At 47.3% G+C, this 16,750-nt stretch overlaps 1 protein-coding gene across 3 annotated transcripts in view; it reads left to right on the top strand.

Moving 5' to 3' along the window:
- Positions 1 to 16,750, top strand: part of Sdk1 (sidekick cell adhesion molecule 1) — a 1,173,668-nt gene that overhangs the window by 1,019,540 nt on the left and 137,378 nt on the right. The window lies entirely within an intron of this gene.

Here is a 16,750-nt window from a genome sequence, read left to right as displayed (position 1 = left end):
GGGCGGAAACAAATCATGCTGACAGCAGCCAGCATCTCCTGGGCCCAGAGCATCCCTGGACTCTCTATTGTTTCCTGAACCGGGAACCTAGGCTTTCTTATAGAATGAAATTTGCATTTTATTAACCCAGAATCTCCTTTATTTATTTTTGGTCCATGGCAAGGCCATTTGTAATCGACATCCTTCTGCTCTGGGCTTTGTTGATGGGTGTTTGGGAAGTGGCGGGCTAGTTTTTCATAGATGATGCTGACCTGGCTCCTGTGGGCGTCTTCTGCTACAAGGTCCTGACTGACCCATGGGAGAAGCTACTGGGTAAAGTGTGAACCTCAGGTGTGCCAAGGAATTTGTTCACGTTTAACTTTGTACTCAGAGAAGCAGCTCTGAGCACATTGATGCAAAGCCTTCATGCTTCCCAGTTTCCCAAAGGCAACAATTTATATTTGAAAGCATCATCCAGTACTTTATCTGTCCTTTTACTAACTCAAATTAAAGACCTGTGTTAGGTACTGTCTGCCTGGTAGAAGGCAGGGCTGAGTAAGACCTGATCTTCTTAGGACACTCATAGAGCCTTTGGGGAGACTCAAGTGACATTACCACATAAGTGACAGGACCAAGAGTCACTAAATGTTCTGTAAGCCGCTCCTTCTGGATAGGGGTCAGGGTGGACACAATGCTGCTTTGGAGCTGGATCTGGAGGGGAAGTGACCTCCCCAGCCCTGGAAGAAGGAAAGGAGGCACCTAGTGGCTTGGAACGGAAGCTTTTGCCTGAAAGAGTGTAGACAGACAGGCCAGGGCTAGGTCAGGTTTGGACCTGGGTGAGTGCCCTGCTATATGCCAGAAAGTGTAGCCCAAGTAAAACTGGGCATATCAATTCAAGGGTCCCAAAATATGGCACAGAGTCTGGTTGCAGACCTGGGTCACTGGTGACATCCACCTGGTCCCCATGCACAGGAGACCCTGAGTTGGTCAGCATCTCTGGTAGATGATTTCCAATGAAATCACACATCTGAAATTTAAAAAGAGCCACTGTTGCCTGCTTAGGTCTTGCTAGTCTAAGACTTGGTTTGAAGAAAGTATTTCACTTTGGGTTTTTTGGGTTTTGTGTTTTTTAGATAGGGTCTCCCTGCAACCCCAGCTATCCTGGAACTCACTGTATTGCCTGGGCTGTCCCCAATCTTTCAGAGATCTGCCTGCCTCTGCCTCCCAAGGCGATGCCCTGCTCTAAAGTATTTCACTTTGTAAACAAAGGATTGAGTTCTGGGGAGATGGCTCAGTAGGCAAAGTGTTTGTTGCACAAGCATGAGGATCTTGGTTTGATCTCCCAGAACCCATGTTAAAAAAAAAAAAAAGCCAGGTGTGATGGCACAGGCTTGTAATCCCAGTGCTGTGCTGAGGAGCAGAGACAGGCAGATCCCTGGGGCTCTCTGGCCAGATAGCCTAGACCACTGAATCCCTGGTCAGGGAGACTCTGTCTCAGAACACAATGTAAATATCATCCAAGGTTGACCTCTGGCCTCCCATGTGTATGCACTAACACGTGTACACACACAAACATGTACACCCACATACACAGAACGTAAGAAATAAATTTTTAAAAGATGGCTTTATAACGGACCCACCTTCCAGATGCTTCATTAACCCCTTAGCTCATGATTGAATTTGCCCAGTCATGGTCCATGATAAACAGGCATCTATCACCTCAGAAAGGACCTGCCAGGTCTCACTCCATGTCTCACTGTGGGGACAGAATTCCTGCAAGAGCTCTGCCATGAAGATGTTCCACCAGTGGCATGCTCTTTCCCTGTGAGTCTGTGCATCTCCCCCTTCCTCTCTGCATTCACAGGGGGGCGCCCTGTGAGAGTCTTGCTGTCTAGATGGAACTGTCAGCTCATCTCTAAATCTTGGCATTTACTTTTCAAAATGTCTTTAAGCGTTTGTTTCGTGAATGACAGAAGCACTATAAAATGAAACTTGGCATCAATAGTGTGAAATGGCACATTATTCAGACCTGGGGTTGAGATCTCATGACATCTGGCAGATGTGAGGGTGTGAAGACAGGATCCTGCACACACTCATGTTGGGACTGTGGCCTGTGCAGACTGGAGAGCCATACGTGGGAAAGGTGAACAGGCCACCTCTGTCCCAGCCAGTCTTAACTATAGGCATTATGCCCCAACGACACTGTATGGGGATGGGGATATGGCTCAGTTAGTAGAGTGCTTGCCTAACATACACAAAACTCTGGGCTCCATCCTCAACACTGCATCGTCTAAGCGTGGTGGTGCACACCTGTAACCCCAGTATTCAGGAGGTAGAGGCAGGAGGATCAGAAAGTTAAAGGTCATCCTCAGCTACATTGTGAGTCCAAGACCCACCTGGGTTCCATGAGACTGTCTAAAAAAGAAAGTCTTGCACGTGTTCTCAAGGTGACTAATTTAAGCAGGTTCATTTAAGCAACAAAGAAGGCAGCTGTAATCTGCAGTTTGCGCAGCTTGATGCAACTGCTTGCGTTGTCTTAGGCTCTGCATTGCAGTGAGCCAGAAGGCAGGATGGGTGATGTTTCAGACCCTCACTGCCCAGGCTTAGACCTCAGCCTTCAGTCTACTAGCTAAGTAAATTTATGCAAGCTTCTTGTGTTCCTAGGCCTCAGTTTCCCCCATTTATGCCTCCCTCACGTACTCAGAGCAATGCCTGCCATGGACGGTGCTCAGTAAATGTCAGTATTTGCTAACCTATCACTTCTGGCTGGAGGGACTTTGGTCCTGGGGCTGGCTTACAGGCCCCTCCCTACATGGCATGGGGTTAGGCAGTGCTGGCCTTTGCTATGCACACATCGATAGCATATTGCATCCCCCTGTTTTCCAGCACTCTGCTGGAATCAGGAATTCATGCTGACAGACAGGGAGAAAAACCTAGAAAAGCAATTTGGGTTATAGAATATCCCTGATATACGTGTGAGGGTTTCTTTTATTTGGGTGTGGGTGGTAGTGTTTATTCATTTCTGTGTGTGCATGTGTGTGCATATATGTGTGTGGTATATGTCCACATGTGTGCAAGTGCACATAATCATGCACACGCAAGGGCCAGAGGAGGGTATTGTGTGTCCTGCTCTATCACTCTCTGCCTTTTTCTCTTCACACAGAGTCTCTTACTAAATAAACCTGGAGCTAGGCTGGTGGCCAGCAACCCCAGCATGGCTCCTGTCTGTCCTCCACAGTGCTGAGGTTGTAGACACACACATACAGTCAGACTTGACTTTTTATGTGAGTGCTAGAGATTCAAACTCAGGTCCTCATGCTCACGCAGCAAGCACTCTTATCCACTGAGCCATCTTCTCCATTGGAAGCCTGTATTTCCATGTGGAGTCTCCTGGGGGAGGACCCTGAAAATCACAAAAGCCTAGATAAGAAGTAAGTGACACTTAAGCCAGGCTGGTGGCACATGCCTTTAATCTCAGCGCTCAGGAAGTACAAACAGGTGGTCTACATAGCAAGTTCCAGGCCAGCTGGGGCTACAGGGAGACCCTGTCTCAAAAAACAACAAAAAGAAGTGGAAGACACTTAAATACCTTGAGTATCCTGTATTATCCAGGGTTCTCTAGAAGAACAGAGCAATATAATGAATATCTATTAGAAAGGGCTTTATTAGATTGGCTTATGTGATATAGCTGGGTAGTCCAACACTGGCCATTTGCAAGCTGGAGAGGCTGGTAACCTGGTATGGGCTCAGTCCATGAGACAAGATGCCCCAGCAGTCCCAGTCTAGCAGTAATGGCCTGGAGGAGTCCTGGAGGATTGCTGGTCTTAGTCTATATTTGAAGGATAAAGAAGCTGGATTCTAATGGTGGCAGCAGCAGCAGCAGCAACAACAGCGCAAAGCAGATTCATTCCCCAGCAAAGACTAAAGGCAGGCAGGCAAAGCCCTGATTTTCCCTTGGGAGCCTGTCACTCTGAGGGAGGATACTCCCCACTCAGTTAATCTGTCCTGGAAATATCATCACAAATCCACTCAGAGGAGAGTCTCTTAGTTGATTCCAGATCCAAGAAGGTTGACAATCAAGATTAGCCATCACATACCCAACCACAGCAAAAGGAATGCTAAACCAAATGACCAGAGCTCTGTGTGTAATACAGGCAATGTATCTGAGCATCTTTGGTTGTGATGACGACTGGTTTAGAGTTGCTGTTGCCAGGGCAGCATGTTACCTGTGTATTATTGCACCCCACACGCCAACCCACAGATGGAGTAGGAAAGATGAGCAACAGCTTCTAAAGATTTAGGTTGCTGGTGAATGTTCTAGTTTGCTTCGATAAACACCATGACTGAAAGCAACTTGCAGCGGGTAGGGAGGTTGGTATTTGGCTTACAGGTTACAGTGCATCATCCAGGGAAGCCAAGGCAGGAACCAAAGCAGAGACCATGGAGGAATGCTGCTTGATGTCTTGTTTCCCCTAGCTTGCTCAGCTACCTTTCTTATACAGCCCACGCCCCACCTGCCTAGGGATGGCACTTCTCACAGTGGGCTGGGTCATCTTACCTCAATTAGCAATCAAGAAAAGACCCCACAGACATATCCATAGGCCAGTCTGGTGGGGGATATTCCTCAGTTGAGGGTCCCTCTTCCTAGGTGACTCTAGCTTTTGTCAAGTTGACAAAAAGACAGAGTGTGGCATAAAAGAGACCATCTCTTCGTCTGACTTACCTTAAATCGATGTTCCCACTCAGGCCACCAGCATGGCTTTATGAGGATGTAGATACTCCCATAGCTCATGCCTTCGCAGTCTATATCAAAACATGTTCTTGCATTTCCAAAAGAGATTAACATCATGAAATACTGGCAGGTGCCTGGAGGGAAAGAGAACTCGCCTATTTGTGTAAATATTTTGCTACGGAGAGGTCTCAGCCTTTAGAAGATTTCTTTGGAGGAATTTGCAGAACCACCTGAGTATAGCCATCCCTCCCCACTTGGCAAACAGCTCTGTATACCTTTGAATGCTATTAAGCTAGACTTCACACATGCAGTGTTCAGACCTGTGCTTCAGCCCTGGTTGGACTCCCTAGATTCTACCACACCACTACAGCCATTGCCACCCCCTTGCCTCCACCCATCAGGAGGCCTCCTGCTTGCCAGGGCCTAACATTAATCTAAAATGTCTCACCGAGTGTGTGGGAGAAACCTGCTGGGAAGTACAAGCTCCTGTGAATATAAGATTCGTAGTTCATATTCACTGTGGTGGTGCTGCGTTCCCAACCATAAGAAGGTGAACTGTGAACCAACAGCCACACACCATTGGCTAAGCTCATGGGTTTCCTGGGACCCTTTAGAATGCTTCTGGGTTCTTTGACCCCATTCGTGGACATTAATAGGAGTGTCATGGCCTCCCAGCAGTGACCAAGTGCTTAGCAACACTGTATTCTGCCAATGGCCTTGCTTTGGGGACCTGAGCATCTTTCAGTGCCTTTGGTTGTCAGGCATCAGCACAGCCCATAAAAGGTTTGCAGCCACCTTCAATGTTTTGAGATAAAACCCCCAGCCAGCTGTGCTAGCTCTCGAGGTCAGATTTCAAGGAGCTGGGACACCCATGAGGTTGGCAGGCACAGCTGCATCTTCTTACTGTGTCTTCTCTCTGTCTCTTTCCCCACCCTGATTTTCTAAGCCTGCAATGCCCTCTTTACCTTCCAGCCTATTCAGAAACCAGCATAGGCCTCTCATTCCACATTTTAATCTTCCCTTCAGATCAATGTCCCTCATGCTTGGCCTTGCTCCCTTAATGCCCGTATTATCATAATTCACCCATAACCTTAAAAACACGGCTTCTCTCAGGCCACGTTCATCTCCTCGGGAGCCAGCTTATCCATTCTTTGCAAACATACCACAGCCTCCTGACCTGGCCTCGCTGAAATCTAGCCCGCTAATGCTTCTGATCTGGCTCTGAGCGTAATTACATAAGCAGCCTCCTCCTCAGAAACGCTCTTAGCTCTGAACACCATCCATCATTGTTTTCTAAAAATGCAAGAACTGTTCTGCAGCTTCCTCTTTCACCATGAATGTGCAGAAAAAGAGTGCCGTGGTCCAGCGAGTGAGCCTGTTCGCATGTCAGGGCGAGGCGCGGGTATGAATCTTTGTGTTCTGCACACCAGGGTGCAGCCTCTACTGGTGATATCACCTTTATTGAAGGGAAAATAATAGGAAGATACAAATATAACCCCAGGCCAAGAAATTTTCTCTCAGTAATAGCTCAGTGCGGAAAGTGGAAAGGAGATAGAAAATAATAACTCGGATTTCCCACAATTAGGGACAAATGACATTGTGCCTTGTGATTTTCATGTATTATCTACTGAGTCTCTTACCATGACCATGCCAGGTATATATTATCCTCTTTCTGTTCCACAGTCAGAGGGGTCAGAGGTCAAGGGTATTCCCACAGCAAATATGTGAGTTAGAATGACAGGGTGCAGCACAACCATCGTGTGTATCTGTAAGAAGTGCTCCAGGATCCCCAGGAATATCAAAATCCCAAGTCCCTTAGTAAGTAAAATGGTGTAATGTTTACATATCACCTGTGTACAAGCTCTTGTATATTGATATCATTTATAGATACCTTCTGATACCTGACCAGTGTAAAAGCTTTAGAAATAGAGGTCATATTGCATTCTCTAGCAAACAGTAACGTGAGGGGTTTGCACCCACTTAGCACTAACATGGGTTTTTCTTTTTTTCTGAAATCTTTAAAGATTTATGTTACTTATTTCAAGAGTTATTTTAGTTATGTGTCTCTGTATGGGTATTTCACATAAGTACAGGTGCCTGTGGAGGCCAGAGTCATCAGATCCCCTGAAGCTGGAGTTACAGGTGGTTGTGAGTCACCTGACATGGGTTCTAGAAACCAAACCCGGGTCCTATGCAAGAGCAGTACATGCTCTTAACTGTAGCTCCATCTCTCTAACCCCTTATTGATATATTTGATTGTTTAGTTGGTTGTTTTTGAGACAAGGTCTCACTATGTAGCCCTGACTGGTCTGTGACTCGCTATGTAGACTTGCCTGGGTCTTGAGCTCACAGAGATCCACCTTTGTGTGCCTCCTGAGTGCTAGGATTAAAGGCGTATACCACCATTCCTGAAATTTTGATTCGTGTGTGTGTGCCCGCGAAGGTGCCTACAGAGGCTAGAAAAGGTTGTTTGACCCCCTGGAGCTGGAATTCCAGGCAGTTTGAGCCACCTGATGTGGGTGCTAGGAACCAAACTCAGGTTCTCTGCAGAAGTACCAAATGTTTGTTCTCACTGAGCCACTTCTCCAGATCCCATCTTTTAATAATTTTGTGTGTCCTTGTTGGTGTGCATGGAGGCCAGAAGATAACCCCGGGTGTTGCTCCTCAGGAATGCCATCCACTTTGTTTTTTTGAGACAGGCTCTATCACTGAATGCCGAATTCACTGTTTTGGGTAGGCCGGCAGGCTGACAAATTCCCATCTCCCCAAAACTGTGATTACTTATAGATTAGTTCCCTAACTGAGTGACAGTGTGACAGTAAGCATTGACATGCAAGTATTTCTGTGGCCTGTTGACTCTGAATCCTTCTAGTATACATAGAGTCTGCTCTTACCAGATTTACTGGCTTGGCCTCCAGCAGGCTTGCTCCTGACCTTGGCCCACCTGGGCCCCCCACACTGCCACCCCACAACTCTTATAGATGGTCCTGGTTCCTTTGGCCACTTTCTGGCTTAATTTGCATACCCCCCAGGAGGCACTGCAGTGGGGGGCTCACTCTCTCTACAAGCTCTGTGGCTTCTCCCACTGGGTAACAATCACCTTCAAACCCCCCACGAGTGACTCCTACAAGTTGTTTTCCATTTTAGTCTTCATTCTTTGGTTGCTCTTTAGAGCCCTGATTTGAGAGCAGGAAAGGACCAGGGCCAGCAGCAGGGCATTATGGGAAGAACAGGACTTTGACACCAGGGGACCCTGCCCTGTCACTGCACATGCAGATGCCCAGCCCCTCCCTCACACTGGGGCAGAGAACACACATCTGCCTGCCCATGGAAGACCACAAATTTTAAATGAATAAATATAAGGGGCTTGCAACAGAGAGGCTCCTGCACATGGTGGCGAGTGTGTAATATATATAACGTGGGTAGGCATGTGTGCAGGTGTGTGTATGTCAGTGTGTCAATATGTATACTGGTGTGCCATGTGTTTAGAGGTGCCCATGAACATGTGTGTGGAGGTCATATGTCAACCTCAAGTCCCTTTCCTCAGACGCTGTCCACCTTGTTTTTTGAGACAGGGTTTTTCACTGGCTTGGAGCTTGCTCTTTTGCTAGGCTGCTGGCCAGAGAACCCCAGGCACCTTCTTGTCTCTACTTGCCCACTGCTAGGATTACAGACACATGCCACCATGCCTGACTTTTTACATGGGCGCTTGGGATTGAACTTCGGTCCTCACGCTTGCATAGCGAGCACTTTACTGATTGAACCGTCTCCCCACCCCAGATGTTTTCAATGTTAACACTGAGAGGAAAGACATCCAGAGTCATGTAAGGTGGGGACTTCCAGTCAGGGACTCCTGAGGGAAATACAAGGATCCCACACAAGCTAACCATTACTGCAATATAACACCAAGAGCAGACAAGGTGATATAGGCCCAAGAAGGGCAGTAAAAGCCACAGAGAATCCTGTGACAGAAGTCTGTCTTTCCTGTGACGTGCTCTGAGGCCAAGGATCTCCCTCAGGAGGACAGGTGATCTGAAATGGAGCTGTAGATAGAAAGGAAGGTCTGGCTCCACAAGGAAAGTTCCCACTAAATCCCAGATTCTGTGATTCCCCAAGGTGCCTTTGAACAGAATTTTCATTCTATCAGATTATTGCCTCCAGCCACAGAGCCATCTGAATACAGATAATGCATGATGAAATGTAAAGATTAAACAACAATGATGCATCCACAATCATGCCCTGGGCCTAAAGGTAAATAATCCCTTGTTCATTCAGACTTCTGCTTGAAAGGTGATTGGGATGTTGGCAAGTCCTAATCACATAATGCTGCAGGAGGGAAGCATAAGGAGCTGAAGCTGACTGTGGGCGCTGCATCTGAGGATGGGTTAGAGGCCATGGGGAATGCCTCATGGGTCTCAGGATAGACCTTCAGGATATACTACTGGTAGGTCTCAGGATAGCGCATCATAGTATAGTATGGTACCAAGCCTCTAATGCTGTCAGGATCCTGAATAGAGAGTGCCATTAGGTCAACCAATTCCCCTTGCTGACTCAGGTGGAGGCCTGCTTTGCCATGCTGTGAGGGAGAATCTACTAGCCACACACACACACTCAACCAGTGAGGGGAGACCCTGTTGTATACAGAGAAGGGGTACAGACCAAACTCACAGACAGACTCTTCCTTTCCTTCCTTCATTCTGTCCTTCCCTCTGTCCTTCCTTCTTTTCTTCCATCCTTCTGTCCTTCCTTCCTTTCTTTTATTTCTTTCTTTCTGTGTGTATGTATGTGTGTCTTTGTGTGTAAGCCAGAGGTCACTTAAGCTGTCATTGCCAGGAGCAATCTACCTTGTTCTTTGAGACATGGTCTCTTATTGGCCTGGAGCTTGCCAGTTTAGGCTAAGCTGGATAGCCAGTGAGTACCAGGAATAGGAGGGCCTCTGCCTCTCATGAATGGCATGTGGGCCTCACAGTGGTACCTGTGAGGTTTCTGGGGATCGAACTCTCTCTGGTCCTTGTGCTTGCAAGGAAAGCACTTCATTGACTGAGCCATCTCCCCAGACCGAGATCCAGATGCAGATTTCCCAGGAGGATTTGTAGGCTTCATCTTCAGGAACAACACTTACCTTGCCTCAGTCATACAAACTCCATAGCATTCAATTTTTATTTGTTTTTGAGACAGCATCTTACTATGTAGCCCAGGCTAACCTGGAACTCAGGGTCTTCCAGCTTCATCCCCCCGAGTGCAGGAATTACAGGTGTGTGCCACCATACCTGACTCACTGGAGTGATTTTTAAAGCACATCTTCAAACATCTTTGATCTTCCTCCTGGTGACTGACAGATGACTCTCTGTCCTTTGCCTTTGAGTCTGGGAAGGTTTCCTTGTCTTTTTCTTTCATTTTGGAAGAATATTTTTGAGGCAGGATCTCACTGTGCGGCCCAGGCTTGCCTCAAACGCTTGATCCTCCTGGTTTGGCTTTTCAGGTGCTGGGATTATAGTAGTGCACCATCACACCTGGCCATGGGAGTATTGATGGTTTTGTTTTTATTTATTTTTTTTATTTTGTGTTTCTGTGTGTGTGTGTGTGTGTGTGTGTGTGTGTGTGTGTGTGTGTGCATGCACCAGAGCACACATGTGGAGGTCAGAGGACAGCTTGCAAGAGTCAGTTCTCTCCTTCCATGATATAGGTCCCAAGAATGGAGTTCACATCACTAGGCTTGGCAGCAGGCTCCTTTACCCAGTGAGCCATCATGCTGGCCTTCTTGATGGCTGTTAAAAGAGTATGTCTGAATGTGGTCTTCCTGGCAGTGTCTGTCTGCCACAGCAGTCCTTGTCCTGGGTTATCAAGCTTAGTTTGTCTTTAAGCATCTTTAAAGTACACATGTGATGATGACATTGGCCTGTGATCAGTTGCTTTATGCATTGATCACAGACTGGCTTGCTCCCAGTGGTCAGCTTTAAGTTTTAGTCGTTCCCCAAGGCCCCTAGGTCATACCTAGTCCTCCATGAAGCCCACTTCAGTCTCTCTGGGAACTACGATTCTGGACAGACAGCGACATCAAGTGCAGAGCCTGCATCTTCCCCAGCCCTCGTCCCATGTTACTTTCCCTCCGCTGAGAAGACTTCTTTCTGCACTCAACACCCCTGACTGAGCCACCAAGTACTAATGTTAACACCTGTTGTCATTACTTTTCTGTCACTATAAGCAAATTACCTGACTTAAATAACTTAAGGAAAGAAGAATCTATTTTGGCTCATGGTCGCAGACAGTTTAGGTCATCCTGATGGGAGGGCATGGTGGACAAGCTCTGTTTGCACAGTGGTGGTCAGGAATTAGCGAATGGGATAGAAAGTTGCCATGGTAGTATAAACCTCCAGCCAGGACCCACCTCCTAAAGCTTCAGAATACAAGCACCATCTGGGGATTATGCAATCTAGTCCTGAGTGTAGGGAAAGCACTTCAGATTTAAGCCATAACAGCTCTGAACTCAGCAATGTGGCACAAATCATGGGGCTTGAGTTAGAAACACTGGGAAGGATAAGGGTCCATGAGAACACACATCTCCATCTCCTGTGGCAGGAGACCAGTCTCAAAACAGAATTCAGAGTTTAAAAGTGATTGGAGAGACGTCTCGGTCAGTAAAGTGACTGCTATACAAGCATAAGGAACTGAAGTTGGTTCTCCAGCACCTAAATAAAAGCCAGGCATGGCGGTGTGTGTCTGTAACCCTAGTACTGGGCCTCAGGGTTGGGCAGAGACAGGCAGGACCCAGACCTTTCTAGGCAGTCAGTCTAGCCAATTGATGGGCTTAGGGTTCAGTGAGAGACTATGTCTCAAAAATCTAAGGTGGCAAACAATTGAGGAGGGCACCCGATGCTGACCTCTGTCCTCCACACATACAGGCTCACATACATACATCCACACATACATGCATGTGCACATACGTAAACAAACATATATACTACAGGGGCTGGAGAGATGGCTCAGCAGTTGCGAGCATGTACTGCTCTTAAAGAAAACCTGAGTTTGGGTCCCAGAACCTATATCAGACTGCCTGTAACTCCAGTTCCAGGGGATCTGATGCCCTCTTCTGGCCTCCATGGGCACTGCACTCATATGCACATATACATACACATTTTTTAAAATACAGAATAAATATTTTTAAAACCACATATACAATAAGTAAATACCAGATTATAGAAAATATAAATGCATTTAAATGCATACAGGTAAATACTAAATAAAAACAGCGCATAATAAGCCAAAACTAGGGGATGGCAAGGCAGGTTAGAAGAAGGGGAGCTTGCTGGTGAGTACATGGCTGTAACTGTCAAGGGAGAACGAGAAGAACCAAAGCAGATGATCAAGCTGAAAGAGCAGCAAGGAGAACTCATAGCCCACCAGGCAAAGGGCAGCCATGCAGATGCTCATGAGAAAAGCAAGGTGCAGGGTGAGACTGGTATGATGAAGTCTTCAGGAAAGAGCAGGAGGCCTGTCCAAGCACTCTGCTTCTGTGTTCTTGGGCTGTCACTAGGAGGATTTCTGGGAAGCCTGTGGTGGTGTTCTCTTAGAAGAAGAGGTGCTCCAGAGTCAAGACTGTCGGGGCAGGGAGACATGCTCTGTACTGTGTATGTTGCACTTCTGCACTGCTTTTGAGACATGTAGATGTAATACAATCTAAACAGAAATAATAGCAACACACTAATGTAACATTATAAGGCCTTGATAGTTAGCTATACTAAAAATTGGGCCTTCAAACCTCACGTATGCTATGCAAGTGCTCTACCACAGAACCACAATTCCAGCCCCTCACTAGGGGATTCTAGGCAGGTGCTCTACCACTGAGCCACACCCCAGCCCCTCACTGGGGGATTCTAGGTGAACACTCTACCAGTGAGCTATAATCCTAGGTCTTCTTGTACTTATTTTGAAACAGAGATCTTGCTAAGTTGCTACAGGCTAGCTTGCTTGAGATTTTGGTCCTCCTGCCTCAGCCTCCTGAGTAGTTGGGAGTACAGACTTGTGCCACCAGACCTGGATTAACACATTTTTAAAAAAGAAAGGCAGCTTAAAAGCTATAAGTTTTCCAAAATAAATACTGATTCAATGACCAGAGACACTGATCTTAGAAGCCCATAGAATTATGGGGCTGGAGAGCTGGCTCAGCAGTTAAGAGTGCTTGCTGCTCCTAGAGAATCCGAGTTCAGTTCCTAGTGCCCATGCTGGGCAGCTCACAGCTCCCGGTAACTTCGGGCCCTCTTTGGCCTCCCCAGGTACCCACACTCACATGGTATATACTCACATGGACACATACACAGAAATAAAAAATAAATCTTAAACCCTTAAAATTAGGTTATCCCCACAGTGTCCAAGGAAGTAGAAATTGTTGGAAATTATATGCTTCCAGGTGGAACTCCCACTTAAAGTTGTCTGTTCTATGCTGGACTTGGATGCTTCCAGGTGGAACTCCCACTTAAAGTTGTCTGTTCTATGCTGGACTTGGAGTGAGTCTGCACCAGATGTAGCTAACTCCATAAGGCCTGACAAAGGTGGGTGTTGTTCCTGTGTTAGAGCCTAGTCGAGGGAAGTGTTTTCCTAGCAAGGGTCGGTGCTTGAAGCTTCTGTAGAACTGAGGGGGAATAGGTGACTGGTGGGAGGATCAGCCCTGAGGGGGGAAAATCCTTATGAAATAAATAACTCTCTAGATATAGCAAAGATTCCTAAAACACCCAGATGATGAGGAGGAGGTTGCCAGGAAGAAAGCATCCAACAGGTATTGAGGATGGAGACCAGGTGCTCCAGGATGGTCTCAAGTGTCAAAACACACACACACACACATACACACCACCACCACCATCACCACCAGTACCCACAACAACACAGCTCTCACCTCCAAAGGACTAACAGATATTTTATTCTGGAGTGAAATATGAACATGGGTCGGGATCACAGATTTGAGTTACCTCAATTACCATGTTCCAATGTGATAGCAGCTTCATGAAGTTTCTATAGTAACAGAACAAAGGAAATCATAAATCAAGACATATTTCAAACACATTGATGGGGACATCAGATAGGGAGGTTACAGCAAAGCAGGGCAAGCTCAACCACGTGCCTCAGATGCTATCTGATGGCACTCTTAGCCTCTGAGTTGGTGGAAACCACGGATCTGGTAGTACATTTCAAAAGGATTTATGTAATAGTCACAAGGAGTTTAGTAAGACACAGAGGTGGGCAATAAATAATATTTAGGGAGCTAACCACAGCCCAAGGTAATCTGGACCTGTAACATTCCAACTCCACAATCATTGAATTTTTGATCTGTTAATCAGCCTTGTAGAATGATCACCACTGGTGTGGATTTTCCTGTGAACTTGAGTGAGCACCTGGAATTGAGGCTAAGCCTCTGCCTGCAGCAGGGGGAGCCCCAGTAGACTATGAGACGTGGCCTGTGGTCCTGCCCTTTAAGGCAGAGGGCATCATTTGTTCATGTCAGAGCATGGGGAATTTACAGAGCCAGATTCTAGCACAGCCACGTGTCCCATACAGGGCTGTAGACCACTCACAGAGGTGGCTGTGGGACACATGCTCTAGCAGGTGTACCCAACCTATGGCCCATGGGCTGTGGCACCCCAGAATAGCTATGAGTGTGGCCCAGTGCAAAACGGGAAGCTGACTTAAAACATCGATGGGTTTATTTTTCTCAAGCTTTCATACCTGTTTATACTGAATGTATCCCCTCCCCTCCCCTTCTCCTTTCTCACCCCCGCTTTCATCGTTCCCCTAGACAGTTTTACTTCTGCTTTTGTGCCGTATATGTGCACCTGTGTGTATGGAGATATATATATGTCTATAAAATTTAGGAACCCCAAATAAGAGAAAACATACGGCATTTCTCTTTCTGTGATTGGCTTCTGTGATTTACCTACCGGCTGTTCCCAGTTGCATCCATTTTTCTGCAAATGACACAACTCCACTCTTCCTGTCTGGAAAAATTCCATTGTGTGCATACGTCCCATTTTCCTTATTCATTCCTCTGTTGTTGGATACCTAGGCTGGTTCCCCAACTCCACTATCACAACTAGTGCTGCAGTAAACATGGATGTGTAACTATCTGCCCTGTGTCAACTCTAGGGTAAACACCCAGGAGTGTTATAGTGGGCCATGTTTTTTTCATTACACCATTCTGGGGTGTGAACTTTGTAGATGATAACCTCGGTAACCAGGTCAAAAGGTTGGACATTCTCTGGAGTAGGCAGGAGCTCAGGGGACTGTTCTGTCGCTGGAAGATAAATGTGGGTGGGTCTTTTCTACTAAAAGTAGGACACACCTCAGGGTCCTGTGCTCAGCAACCCAGAGCAAAGCTTACCATTCCAAATGCCTTGCCTTCTATGTTGGTCTGCTGGGAACTGCTTCTGTGAGCACTGGGGAGAGACTGCAGGAGCCCCATGGGGTCTCCCACATGTGGCTGCCCAGCAGTTGTGACATCTTCAAGATACTGGCTGTTGAGGAGGCCTGAGACTATCCCCCTGAGTACTCAAGCTTGACTGAGCAAGGGAGGGAGAGGAGGAAGGGAAGGCCTGGGGAAAGGACACCTGGCCATCTCTATTGACCGGCAGTCTTTGGTCAATAAATGGAAAGGGACAGGATTTTAGGTCAGCTGCTGGAAGCCCCAGAATACTTGGTCCCCAAGGCAGGAAGGAGAGCCAGTTTTGTCCTAATTTGCTTTCTGTTGCTGTGATAAACACCATGACCAAAAAGCAGATTTCAGAGGAAAGGGTTTATTTCATCTTACAGTCCATCACTGAGGAAAGTCAAGGCAGGAGCTCAAGACAGGAGCTTGAAACCACAGAGGAACACTGCTTACTGGCTTGCTCCCCTGGCTTGCTCAGCTAGCTTTCGTAAACAGCCCAGGCTCACCTGCCTAGGGATGGCACCACCTACAAGTGGGCTGGGCCCTCCTCCATCAATTAGCAATCAAGAAAGTTTCCCACAGATATGGCCACAAGCCAGTCTGATGGAGGAAATTCCTCAGTTGAGGTTCCCTCCTCCCAGGTAACTCTAGTTTGTATCAAGTTGAAAAAGTCTATCTATCCATCATACTATGAGAGGCAAGCATTGGCCCCAATGGCCATTCAGGGGCTGGAGTCAGGTCAGCATCTCAAGCACACTTGGTGTCATTGTGGACCGGTCTGGGCATATTGTCTCCTAGTCTCTGTGGTCATGATTGCCACCTCAGTTGCTAGGTCTAAAGGTCAAGGTATGGCAATCTGACATCCACATGAGCGCCTTCCTGGCCTCCTGACAGAGGACTGGACAGGGCTCATCACATACTTGAGGAAATGGTCAGTCAGCTTGAGTACCCCTGGAGCCAAGGGCCAGGTCAGGGGAACCCAGAGGAGCAAAGAGTTCTACTTGAGAGAGTCCAGGGGACTAGCCAATCTGTGTAGCAGAAAGCAGGTCTTGACAGGAAGGCAGGACTCCATCATGGTCCCTGCAGGTGGCCCCCACTCACAGGCTACCCTGGCAGGCAGAGCTGTGGAGGACCAGTTCAGCTCTGTGGCTTTCCATTTCCCGTGCTGTGCTCCGCCCACTTGTTTAACTTGAACAGTTGTGTTGTCATTAATTTTGGGGAAGTCATGGCACCCCATCCATTCTCATTTTAATCAGCAGCTGGACCACACGTGGTCCATGAGCCCAGAGCTTGATCTGCCCAGCCAGCCAGGGTTGGGACTGGGGAGCTGGCACGTCTTCTCCAGAAGCTGGCAGGCAGGCATTCCGGTTGCCCGGTTGGTGGGATTTGCTCATTATTAATGTCTGACCTACCATGACCCCTTCATAATCTGGGAACTTGGAGAGGCGTGCAGAGCCAGCAAGCCTTGTCTAGAGTGATGGAAGTATACAGAGGGGGTGTTTAAGGATTTAACATAGAGCCTCCCAAATTAGGAGGGCTGGAAGGGAGGCTGAGGGACCTGAATGTGGAAACAGGAATGTGAGGAATGGCCGCAGCAGGGAAAGATTAGGAAGGGGCTGCTTAAT

This window comes from Nannospalax galili, unplaced genomic scaffold (assembly GCF_000622305.1).
Source record: "Nannospalax galili isolate Female #2095 unplaced genomic scaffold, S.galili_v1.0 scaffold664, whole genome shotgun sequence".
In the NCBI taxonomy this organism is placed as follows: domain Eukaryota; kingdom Metazoa; phylum Chordata; class Mammalia; order Rodentia; family Spalacidae; genus Nannospalax; species Nannospalax galili.
This window is presented reverse-complemented; position numbering and strand designations above follow the sequence as displayed.